The 13,948-nt window shown below is 29.5% G+C and overlaps 1 long non-coding RNA gene across 1 annotated transcript; it reads right to left on the minus strand.

The window, feature by feature from the left end:
• Nucleotides 1-5,645: 5,645 nt before the first annotated feature.
• LOC132737009 (uncharacterized) lies at nucleotides 5,646-8,859 on the minus strand. The gene is made up of 3 exons (XR_009626663.1): nucleotides 8,745-8,859; nucleotides 7,106-7,245; nucleotides 5,646-5,687 (listed from the first exon to the last, which is right to left on the minus strand). It is a non-coding gene; the product is annotated as an uncharacterized LOC132737009 (long non-coding RNA).
• Nucleotides 8,860-13,948: the final 5,089 nt, after the last annotated feature.

The raw sequence follows: 13,948 nt of genomic DNA on the forward strand, positions 1-13,948 counted from the left end.
CATTTTTATCAACATTAAGTAGATACATTTTGCTTAACTTCTTTTATCAAAACACTTCAGTCATAGAATAATAACTATTATATTATCAAAATTGCGTATGGGTTTTTACTCGTATATCGTATTAAGAACTAGATAGTTTTGGAAGTGCAGATTACTTAATTTTAACCAGCAAATTATTCAAACATGAAGATATTATTCATGCAGAATGTTTTGACAGAAAATGAATAATTCAAATACTCATTATGCAAATAATCACAACGTTCGGGGAAGTAAGATTACCTAAATCTTTTCTTATTCAATTGTGTAAGTAAAATGATGTGAAACTCTAAAATAGATTATTTAGTTTAATAAATATGTTTCACGCTTATCTGAACTGCAGAATCGAATTCACATTAAGTTTAAAATTTCGGGGCAGTTGTATCTTCATTACTCCTTGTATTGGAGTGCAGGGAAAGATCTGCATGGAACTGTACTTCAACAAACATTTTGTTCTAATTTGCATCTGGCAAACAATAACAGTGCATACCTCATCACAGTCTCAAACTTATAAGGAATTACTTTGTGAACGTCTACTAAATCATTTTGAACATTATTGTGGCAGAAAATTAAAAGATTTCAAGATTGTTTCCAGTCTCTCTGGATACAAGCATTGATGCCATGTGCATTGTTTTCAAATCTATACAACTAACGTACGTTTCACAAACTATGCATGTGAACAAGGAATAACTAAATGTTTGAATGTTTTGAATTACTTCATATTCTAAATTATGGGGATGCTGACTGATCATTAACTATATATAAATAACATATAAATATCTGTTGAATTATGTACTCTTTTCATCATATATTATAAGATACCATGATATGGATAGGGTGACCTTTAAGATTTTTCACACATTACGTGTCCCTATCCTTTCGCCGTCCTTTGGTTAAGTGCATTGCTTAGGTGTGTCGGGGGCTGCGTCCTGTGGACGTTGCCTTTGCCTTTTTGATATTTGTTCTCGTTTTTTAAGGATAACAGGTCGACAGGATGAGATGTGTTGTCACTATGTACATTATGGAAAGCAATTATTGTACACATCATCTACAGCTGTACAGGGAAAATTGGTGGAATTCGAAAAAAGACTCTCAAGATTTCTCCTATTTAACCTTATTTAAGTTTCTTGCATTTTCAATATGATAAATGTGTATTTTGTTTTTTTCATTCAATTGGAAAAATCGAAGTGAGCAACCTTTATGGACAACGTTCCATTAACTGTTTTTACAAGGATACCTTCAAATTGAAATGAAAGTTTATATTGAATATTTGCACTTTTACAACTTAAATTATATTACAGTGCAGAGGTGAATATAAACAATATAACATTTGAAAGTAAAGTTATTATTTTATCCATGTTATGTTCATAAAAACGGAAAAATTTCTTTGGATAAGTACCTTGCTAGACAAACAAAAAACGTTAATGTACAATAATTCCAAAAATATTTTTTGTAATTAAAAGAACACTGTTATATTATATATTATGTCCTTTATTGTTTAAATCTTACTTGTGTCAGTTTTTATAGCCTGGATTATATTTGTACTGTGTCATGAGAAGTCAATACTGGCTCTGAGCCCTGAAAAGTGAAACTAATTTGTGATCAAAGATGAAAAACGCAGCTTTGCATTTGAACTAATGACAAAGTTGCTGGTTGACTCTTAATAGGCGATTAGCGATCGCCATCCTTATGTTTGAGCACTCCATGATAACGGTAATTAAGAAAGATACAAAAATCTATCATTATGTTATTTCCTAGGTTTATGACATGAGTAATCAATTTGTGGATCATAGTTCAGTCAGTTCCTAGTTCTCTCATGATTAAGTAATTATTGGGTCAAGCCAATTCCTGGTGCTGCGCCATAAGCAGTCAATTCATAGCTCTGCGTCGGAATCTGCTGGGCTGAATAAAAAAGTTTATAATTAATCATTCATTACAAGTTAGAGTTCTTTTCATACAAATAGTTTTTATCACAACCTGTATAATGAGTAATGATGCACAATCCGGACATTTAAAGCTGAAACAATAATGCCATGCTAACCTGGATTGCGGTTATCTTTTCTTAAGTTAGAACAGTTTCTATCAACGACAGATATATCTAAAACGAAATCGGTGACTCTAGATTTATCTCTCTAGGTTTTCTTATATTCTAAGATCATATTAAGTGAAAACAATCCAATTGAGTGTACAGGTTTTCATTTTGCTAGAAAGTAAATAAAGCATAGTTATACTAGAAGAAAATATTGCGCAAAGAAGATAATTTATATAATAATAGACAATTAACTCAGAATAAATCGTACAATTCACCTTATTGCGCTAGCGCTGTAGTCAGATAGTATCCAATAGTCCATGAATGCAATTAAATTATAAATTACACTCAGCGTAAATTAATTTTTAATGACTAAAAATAAATTATTTTTTTAACCTTTGCACTTTGACATTTTTGTATTTTCGTAATATGATGACAATTGCAAGCACAGCAAGTAGAAGTCCAAACACAGCACCAACTGTTCCACCTATTATTGAACATATGTTCCTGCAATCATTTGGTTATAGCACACTATTGGCTGTGAATTACAAATTTAATGCAAAATAACTTAGGTCATAGTACACGTACAAAAAGCATCAAAGAAAAGGAAAAAATAAAAATAGAACCAAAAGCACTGTTGTCTTAAAAATGTTTTACTATAATAGACAAAATAACAGAATTTCAATACTAAATACCGGAATACTTAAGTCCGGAATTTAAATTAAAAAATAGCTCATATACATGTACGTCTGTGTTTCTCGATAAGGTTTGTACCATTTTATAACTTCTTGTCACGGACATCTTAAGAGATAATTGTATGCTTTATATCCTTTGCCGATTTAAACAATATTATCTAAGGTACAATTGAGCACCTGACTAGAACCATCGACATGAAGCAAGCTAGCTGGACAGCTTCCAAATATGAAATTCTTAAAAGTCCCGGGCAGCGATAATGGGCAAGTGGTTCGATATGAACGATCTTTAACATTTTGACACGGACACCCTTATAATGCAATTCTTACTTTGTACACAATGTTCTCCGGACCAGCCAACCATACAATCACACCTGTACTCTCCAAATGGCAAGTAAACACACGTACCATTATTCTTGCAAGGATTTATCAAACATTCATCTGAAACAAGGAACATAGCCGTTTTATTCTAATCCAGAAGGAAATTACGTTTTTACTATAATATTTTTAATTAGTGATGTGATCAAAACAATAATAAGTAACAACATATCTAAAACCAAAAACAGACTGTTTAATAATAAAATAGGTGAACAAAAGGGCCGATTGTTTCCTTTTTTGAAACAACAATAAAAATATTTTTACATCTAGATGTATTCAAGTGAAATTATTACTTTTCATTATTTCGTTAATTGCATTCTTTTCCATATTAATCGTCACTGAAATTTGCTTGGATGGTGTTAAAAGGAAGCTATGATTTTCAATTGTATCCTATTACGTACCAAACATGTCTATTACAGAAACAATAATGGTAGCTGTAGCTGATCCTTTTATTCTCTGAAACAAAAAAGGGTTGAATGATTCTATATCAATCAGAACTGAATGCAGTAAGTTGATACTGGGACGTTTGTTTAAACATTTGTTTATTTGCACATTATCGTATGCCTCCGATACATACTTATTTTTGTCATACATGTATACATTTATACAGTCCTTCAAATTGTATGAAATAGTCCTTCGACAATAGTTTACACGAAACCTTCACATCTATTTCATACAAGCACACCTCTGGGGAAGCTTTTTGGTTGATTATTTGGTAAGATATCTTGCCTGAGATAATGCACACATGAACACCTGACGCGTTCTGTGAAAGTTTAACAATAATTTTACAATGGGTATTATAAAATAAGCGTTTTTTTCCCTAAACATTCCATACTAAAAATGCTACATAAGATTGGTATTGGAAGTATGATATGTTCATAATGATATAATATTTCTAACATAACCTACATGACGACCTATGTAATCTTGTAAAATTGCCACAACTTTCAAATTTAACACTGAGATCTTGTCCTTTAACACCTCACTCACAAATAAACTGTTACCACTCGTTTCTGCCTTCCACGTAAATGGCATAATGCTTGCATTCTGTAAATAAAAAAAATAATGTTTACCTTTATGCCGAAGACTTTAAATGTACTTGTATATTTTCCAGTCTGGAAATAAATTATTCATCCCATTTAGAGAAGTTTCAAAATATATTGATTGAATAGCATTTGATCTTTGTCGCACTTGTTGCATGGGTATAATCTGTGCCTGTAAGCAGATTTAGGGCTTAATTCATTGATTCTACTTAACACTTCTTTTATTTTTGAAAAAGGTGTTGTTTTTAGAAACTTTCTTAAACAATTAAATGGAGGAAACCATTTAATTCTTTCCTTTTTGCACATCAACGATATAATAAGAATGAAAGAAGAAGTAGATATAACAAAAAGTATTGAACAGAGAAGAATAAATAGGTTTTCTGATAATAATGATGTTGATGATGAACAAAAGAAGAAGAAAAAAGAAGAAACCGAAAATGAAAGATCATTAAATATACTAAACATACTTGATCTAGACTGTATCTCGCACTGTAAGATGGAAACATCAACGCATTGCAGCAATTCGCAACTTGTACAATTAGGTCTTTATTTAAAATAACGTTTGTATTTGTTTCTGACATCTGGAATTTTTAATTAAGATGCATGTTTGAATCGATTATACTGATCAAAATTATGCTTACTCCAAAAAGATTCTTGGGTTTTCTATAGTTCAAAATGTATGTAACATTTTAATATGAAATATTTGTATGGAGATAATTTTTATGTCTGAGAAGTACGTCCATTGATACCATTGAACGTAATTTATCATAATGATATTTTGTGATAAAAACATATACACCATAAATAAAAAGAAATAAACAATAATCATTGATTCAAGATAAGGTCTGAATGATTTTATTGGTTTTAATTTCGGTAGTTATTTACTTACCCACGTGGCATTTGCTGTGTAATGTTGATCTTCAAATTGTAAATCGTATTCCTGTGTCAAATTTACTGGCGCTTGAATGAACAAACGTTTCTGTCAATCAAAAGAAACGTATTTGACAATTCCATATCTTATACAAACACAAAACACGTAAACAACACTTGAACCAATTGTGGTACTCCCGAAGCATGTTGCAGTTAATATTGACGTGATAACCACGTACTGCATAACTCAACAAAGTAAAGAAATAAATTGAAATATAAAAAAGAAAGGACGAACAAACGTATTTTACTTTTACAAATAGTCCAGATACTCGTTTTTATTAAAGACTTTTTAAAAAAGTACGTGACTCATATGCTGAATGTGCGTCAAATAACAATTCATTTCTCGACAGCTAACTAAATTAAAACTTTGACTACTTAATTATAAAGATATACAAACATAATTTTGCTTCTTTTATGAAAATTGAGGGAAACAATTTTGCCATTTTGTAAACGTGTACTCATATTCCTATAGAGTATACCGAAGACGTGACAGTAAAATATACAGAACGTGTCATTTAATGATATTCTGGACCTTACCTGTGACTTGGTGCATTCGAAGGCACAAGAAATCCAACTTGTCTGTAAAAACAACATAGGCATGGTTTACACTTATCTTCTTCGTTCTTCTGATTTTAAACATTACTCTTTTTATTCAAAATTGTCGAATCAGATTTATAAACAGAAACCTAAATCTGCTACCGAAGGGCTATTGAATTTGTAATTAACAAAATTTGTATGTTCATTATAACAAAGCGCTGAATTGATGTTTGTAGAAAGAGAGAAAAATACCAAAATACACGAATATAAATGTCCCCCGCCCCCAAATATTTCGTAGTTTTATTAACTACAACACTTTAGATGATAAAGAGGATATTTGTTTTTTTGTGTGTAAGATAAAATTTTATTTCATCGAGTGGGCTTAAAAAAAGTATTCACACGAGTGCCTTAGCCACTGGTGAGAATTTTTTTTAAGTTCGCGAGATTAAATTATTTTATGCTTAAAAGATATTAAAACGAATTTTCCACAATATTAACGTAAATATTAAAATCTGTTTTCCCCATTGAGAGCCCCATTTAGTCGGAATTATTCATTAAAACAAGAAGTCTTGAGCTGTAAAATAAGTCAAACAATCAACGTTAACTGACGGTGATATTATTCATTTTATTAAAAATATATGATTGATCGCTTGTTTTAATAATAAAAACAAACAATTCTTGTTGGAGAAAAAGTCGAACCATCCATCCATATTTCTGTTACTTACTGCGAATTTATATGAGATGTTAAATGTAAGCGGCAGCCATGTTTTAGAGTTGTGTATTTCACGGGAGGAAACTAATTGTGTTTGATTCAGACGGATATCATTTGGATTTGTTAGTCATACACCTTTTGAAAAGAAAACTTATTGTTGACAGATGTGAAAACATTAAAAAAAAAAGCAGCTAGGAAAATGGAAAACTTGGACGCTGGCTCAAGAACGCTGGCTTGTTAACTTATTCTTCGAGCTGTTAGCTGTCATTGCTTTTCAGTTTTTCATAAAGCATACGGCAGTTATTGCTCGTAGGATACTTTAATAAACCCAAATGTCATCAAGAGCAGTTTTTCATGTGGAAGGAGTGTATTCTTTCAGACTGTAAAAATAAAACAAAAAAATTTAGAGACGAAATTTGGTGAACCGAATATGGTGATTGGAATTTGAATGAATAGAAGTAAGTTTTCTTCTTTTTATTACTTAGTAAGTTATTTATCAATTTCATCTTTGCTTTTTCTTTAAACAGCCTGACATTGTCAGAATTGTCAGCAGAAATAAAATTGAGGTACCACATGGGGAAAATCTTAAAAAAGTAGTATGGTCATTACGTGTGAAAATATATTTTGATAATTTTCACTGTGAAATTATCAAATATAATTTTTACGGATAAATCAGTAATCCACTGAAAAGCATAAAATAAAGTCGTTTAATATATCATTGAATTGTGAAATGTCATTGTCTACTTACACAATAGTCAGATAACGTTACAGCTAATAAAACAACAGTTTCTCCAGGGACATCAGGACTTGCTGTTATGTTAAGAAGTTCCTGGTCTTTACAGTCAGTTGAAAAATTAATCTCGTCCTTAATATGGAATAATACGTCACCTAAAACATAAATTGTTTAAGTATATGTTATATTTTATGAATTTATTATCAATGTTGACTTTTTTACCCTTTTTTAATGATAATTATTATTGATTTTAGTATCTGATAAGTAAGAAACTGATAAGATATATTTATATAATAAATAAATATAGAATAAGTGATAAAACAATTTGAATAAAAAAAAAACTTTTTTGCAGTTTACCGTGGATATTTTTCTTTCCACTTACCAAGCTTAATATCTGAAATGAACTTAATAATCTTATAGTCGTTTTATGGAAAAATTTTAAAATAAGTACTGACCGTAAATCAAACAGTGCAAACAATGTGATCAGACGGTACGGATGTACCGGCTGAACTTTGTTTTCACTGGTTGTATAGGAGGATTTTGCTGTTGCCAGTATGCTTAGACTTAACTTTTCCCTTTACTGGAATCAAAAATTTGAAACCTTTGTTACCAGCACAGGTCAGACCAGCCTACATGTACATACAGACTGACTAGATTCTATGATACCGGCTGACGAACTTTCAATTTTCATCATGATAATGAAAATTGATACAGATAAAAGTTCGTGAAATGAAAACTGGAGGGGCCAAATTAAAGAAATTCGGTACGTAAGGGGATTATATTTTATTCTGAAAATGACTCGTGTGAATTATAGACTTAATTTGGCACCAACATCTACAAAGAACAGCTGCGTGCATAAATATTCACCTAGAAAACAGACAAATCAACCCACATTATTAGAGCTTCATAAAATTAAATGAATAGTTTAAAAAAAACATAGTTAATTCTTTAAGTTTCTGTCTAATGCAAATCTATTAATTCTTATCTATTTTTGTTGAATTCAAATATATGTTCTTTTTATACAGATACTGTTTACCAAACTACTCGACAATAAATTTTACGGTTTTATTGCATATTTATTGATATCTTAAAGTCAGCTTTCATCTTTGATTTAGTGTTTGACAAGCTAAATAAACATATAAATTATTGACTCCCCATGCCAAGTATGTGTCTAAAAAGTTTTTGCTTTGAGAAATAAAGTACTCAAAAAATACCTTAAAATGAAGTAATAGACAAATAATTTTAAGAGCTTTTCAGGCAGGTGTCAACAAATATTGCGGAATGCGGTATCATTTAACACTGTAAAACAAACATATTATAAAATCAATTATGAATAGAAAATTTTAATATTCAATCCGATTTTAGATATATCCGACAACACATCAACATCGATCATTGTGCATCCGTTTCTTAATAAGTCTCTTAATTCACGAATATACATGTATATGAAAAAAATTAAAAAGAAAATAAAATGACAAATACTTACAATAAGCTGATCGAGAGATTGCGAATCAACATATGCTTTACAATTTCAACTCTTACATTTACGTTTTGCTTAAAAATGGTATGATCATAAACTGGTATTAAACAATGGCATTATTATGGTTCTTGATGTATCTATTTTATTTTTTCTAATGTTTCAAGAAATACGTACCTGCAGAAAACGTATCATTAATTTTCGAGTCAAGATCAGAAACAGTGAAGTAATCATCACAAGTCAAGGTTACAACTGCAAAGACTGCAACAATAACATAGAATATAAAGAGAAATATAAAAAATGTAATAAATAGAAAGATATTATCAAGAGGTACAACATTTATTTAAAAGTTTTATAAAATATATCCATAGAAATAAGTTGTTCAAAATACGCTCACTTTTTTCAATAAAAAACAGTCTTTAGATAATCGAGGCGTTCCGTGGAGGAGATCAACTAAAAAAAGCCAGTGACGTCACTTGGAAAATACTTGTCTTCTTTGCAAAACGAACATTTATATTTGAAAATATATCTGCTTTGCCTGAGAAAAAGTTGTTTCTATGTAATCAATTTGTGTGATACAATGGTTGAACGTATTTATGAAACGTTCTTGAAGGATTGTGATAGATACAACTATCAGTACTTCTGTGATTCCATTATAATTTGTACTTAAACAATGTTTAAAACTAAACAACTAAAAAATGTCAGTGACTGTCGTGTAACAGTCAAGACAGAAATACACTAGTAAATGGCTGAACAGTTTCAAAAGATATACTTAGATTTTTTAGAAATTCTTCTACATGATTTTGTATTCTTCAGTAATATCTCAATAAATGAAGCTAAATTATAAGTGTCAATTTGTCTTGACGGCCAGCTTCAACACTTACTGAACCTTTAGAGGTACTATATATTGATTGAAAGTAGTAAATTCAAAGTATAAGTTATTATGTATTGATTACAAAAAATAAATAAAAAAATAAATAAATGAAAAAAAAACAACAACAAAAAACAAAAACACTTACCTTTGTTCTTAGAAATGACACCAAGGAACAAAACTAAGAGAAATAAACCCATTTCTGTACTTAATGACTTCAAGTAAAACAATTTATTGCGTTTAAACTGTGTAATCCTATAAAAGTATATTAGAATTACATAATAAAATAAATATTTTTCAAATAAAATAATTACATTTTTAAATTGAAACTGGAGTTATTTTCTATATTCAAACTTACAATAATGCAATAGATGCATTTCTTTAAAAAAGTTTCAAGATTATCACCTTTTTTTAAAAAAAATTAAAATTCATAACCGTACTTTTAAATTATTGTGTTTATGCGTATATTATCCCAGTATAATTAGAACCCAACTCTTTAAAGTTCTTTAAGGTTTTATAACATAAACTTTACACAAATTGCCATATAATACTAAGCCTTAATTTATACCGAAACTATGTTTGACTTACATCGAAATGAAACTAAATATGATAAAAAACCAAACTATTTGCCACTTACATATAAATTTAAATTTACTATTTTCGTTCTTATCAATATAACGTTTCCTTTAAAAAGCTTTTAGAACATATAGTCACGTGAAGAAGAAGAAGACGAAGAAAAAGAAGAAGACGACGACGAAGAATAAGAAAAGAAAAAAAAAACGGTTTAATACACATAGTTACCTGTTTCTAAATTACTAATTACATGCGCTTTTCCTATGGATCAGTAAAGTAAAACATTAACACACATTTTTTTGTTCGATGTAACAATAACACATATTAATAAACAGTTCCTTAATCAATATATTTTTATGGGGTGGCTCTAACAAACTAAGCGTAGGTAAGATAACTAATAAGGGACTACTTATCTTAAACTTTGACATGGAATATACGTAATCAAATATTGAAATAGAAAAAAGATACATTTCCTTTATTACATACCTTATTAAATGCCCCGGAGCTCGATTTGATATAATAATGGTTTTAAGGTATATACTGTGCATTTTCCTTACATAATGTTTTATGTAAGTGAAACAAAAACAACATATATCTCGATTCGAATATCTTAAGTTGGCAATCAAACCAAACTATAATTACTAAATCTATCATAGAATCATTATAAAAGTTTTGCAATTTTTATATATTAACCAAATTGCTTTAAATTTGAGCAAACGTTTAAATTAATATTTCATTGGTGTATATTTCAGTTTAAACACCGTCTGGTGAATTTATATTACTTTTTGTAAAGCTTTGAATGATTGAGTAGTACACCCTATTGAAATTATTTGGAACCTTTCTCGTAGTAAGCTTGAAAGCCATCATATTGATACAGCAGTATTTTTGTAACATAAAACCAGCTGAAATAATAGAACTGACTAAGTTAAACTAAAAAAAGAAAAGTTGATTAGTCAATTAAAATATTTAACTACATTTGATTTATTGTGACGTTAATCATCCTGTCAATATGTAAATAACACAAAAAAAGAGGTTGTAAGTTATAATGTATGTATGTATGTGATTGAAGTCTATTTACAGATTGAGATTAGTCAGTCCTCCGTACCCACTATCACTTAACTGAGATTTACAATTTAAAGTCAGTATATTGACATAAGTGTGTAAACATCTTTTAAAACATATAAAAAGATAATTCCCCAAAACATATAACAATTATATGTATTATGTTCTCTATTTGATATGTAACCAACGTTAACTTAAAGGAGAATAATCTCATTATCTTTCAATTAATTATTTCAGTAGATGCTATTTAATCTTTAAATATTATTTTTACTTCGCTTTACTCAATCATCTTATATTAATAATAATATTTAACAAATCTCTGTTCTCTCGTAATTGAATTAAAAAGAAACTTAATCTTTGTTTTCTCGTATTATTAACTGACAAACCGCATCACCAGTTTCTAACACAATGTTTTATGATTTTACAAAACATCTACGTATTCTTATAATTTCAAAATCTCCGCTGTCTCATGATTTAAATAAAAGAACCCTAACCTTTGTTTTCTATAATCTGAAACTAATATCCGTTATCCCATATTTATAAAACATAATACTTCTTTTTGTCATTATTGAAATAAAACTAATCTCCGTTCTCTGATTTTTGGGAAAATACTAACCTCCGTTCACTAATAATTTTAAGGGAATGGGGCCGAGTTTATAAAGAAATATTCTAATCTCTTACTCAATCTCTCAGGTATTTGATTTGTCAGAATCAGATACAGAATGTGAATTGACCAATGAAAATCCTGAGATTTGAGCTTGGTCTCAGGAAATATATATTTTCTTTTATAATTGAAAACAAAAAGAAAGGAAATCCATTATTTCATAATTGTAAGAACAAAACTTCTCAGTGGTCCCTCATAATTGTATAAACCTTATTTCCGTTTTCATTTTTTTGTAAAATCCCCTTTCTCCAACGGGGAGAATTACGTAACTTTATTAATCTTCAACAAATAGTAACAATAATACTGGTGAAATTTACTACCCTAGACATATTCTAATAGCAAAAAAAATAATGTATCGTAATTGGAAATTCAAAATGTTAATATTATCACAATTTTCTAAATTTGCGTTAAACTTAGGATTTGCAGAAAAAAAATCAGCCAATTTTTTGCATTTATGTTGTCAAAGAAGCGTTTACAAATTAAATTGAATAAGTCCTCTGACATTAGAATGAAGCTGTCGTAGCTATATTTTGTAACTCAATTTATCTAATCAATTACAAATACATTTATACATTACACATTTTTTCTTTGAATTTTTAAAATGACACAGATAAAGATCAAACAAAATTTTCTTGGTCACTTTTTTCGAAATTGTCAAATTGATGTCGACATATTCTTGCGTTTGCAGCAATGATGGCTTTTGGACAAAAAGGGTCAACACTTTTCTTTCTAAGAATGATGCTTTGTTCATAACAGGAACATTTCTCTGTTGACGAACATGCACTTTTCCATGTAACTGCCTTAGTTATATTTACTTAACAAAGTGTTTCCTTACTCGCAATCGTACCCTCTTCTCCACTTAAAAACCATAACTCTTAAACATTCAGCGATGTTTATTCTAATCTCTATGTCCTTCACATGGATGTCTAAATTAATCTTTTCCTGGGAATGTCTTATTTATATAATTATTGCAGTTAGGGCAAACTATATATCAGAAGTTATTCGCTTTTATATGCTACAACTGCCGATCATATTAAGTTAAGTGAGCTACCTCCAAGTAGTTACTTCACACAGGAACGTCGTGTTCAACACTTGTTTTTAAATTAATTGTTTTAAGTAATGCGTGAAATAAGTCCCATTGTCATTTAGCAGATTTAAAATTGGTACGCTTTAATAAAGTCTGTTTTTGAAAAATAATAATAAAAGTAAATGGACAAACAAATAAAATACTACATGTAGCAACTATTTACAAAAAGAATACCATAATACCTCAAAAATCTAGACGCGATTAGAAAATCAAAGGGTAGTAAAGACTAGAAAATAACCTTCAGATTCTGCCAAATTTTCTTTCTTCCTACAATGACATAAAGCCTATTGCAAATAATTTGTTAACAGAAGTAATTCATTATCATTACGTATCTGTATCAAGTATTCTACACAGCGTTCAGAGTGCTGCAAACAAATTTCAAGGTCGGATACATTGCCAAGATACTAGTATTATCGACATTAACATGATGTACAACAGCAAACAAGAGTTTAAAAACAACATTGCCAACATAGAAATATCATAACATCCCTACACAACCATGAACCATCTTTTTGATAATATTCGGAAGATAACGAAAATATACGTTAAATAAATTGAAATTTGTAAAGAAGTTCCTTATTGTAAACTCTTACTAGCATATACAGAATTATACAATCTTAAAAATATATTCTGAAAAACATCAATTTTTATCTGTGAAGGACATTTCACAAAAAAAAAACCACCTTATTACTATACTAGGTACAAAGAATCGTATATTTTTGTTAGAGAGATGGCAAATCTAAATTAATTTTGACATGCCAGCATAAGATGACGATGATCCAAAAGTCAAACAAATATTTGTGTTTGATGACCTTTTTACTGAAGCTGACTTTAATCGCCGGAGGGTCCAATCATCGTTCCCTATCATTTAATCCCTTTAATTATAATTTGTATTGTTAGTAAGTTCAGTATTTTGTACCTTTATTACCCCCAATATATTATCAAGTATTTACGACCTTGGTGAGCCAGATATACTCTTGGCAGATAAAAATATTTTGAACAAGTTGTCTTAAGCCATTTTTAGTACCAAGACGAATAATAAGTAATATTATAAAAATGTTCGTACCCCACCCCCATACATAAAACAAAAGAAAGAAACAAAGAAAGAAACAAAGAAACAAACA

This window comes from Ruditapes philippinarum, unplaced genomic scaffold, assembly GCF_026571515.1.
Source record: "Ruditapes philippinarum isolate M1 unplaced genomic scaffold, ASM2657151v2 ctg8166_1_1_1_1, whole genome shotgun sequence".
NCBI lineage: Eukaryota > Metazoa > Mollusca > Bivalvia > Venerida > Veneridae > Ruditapes > Ruditapes philippinarum.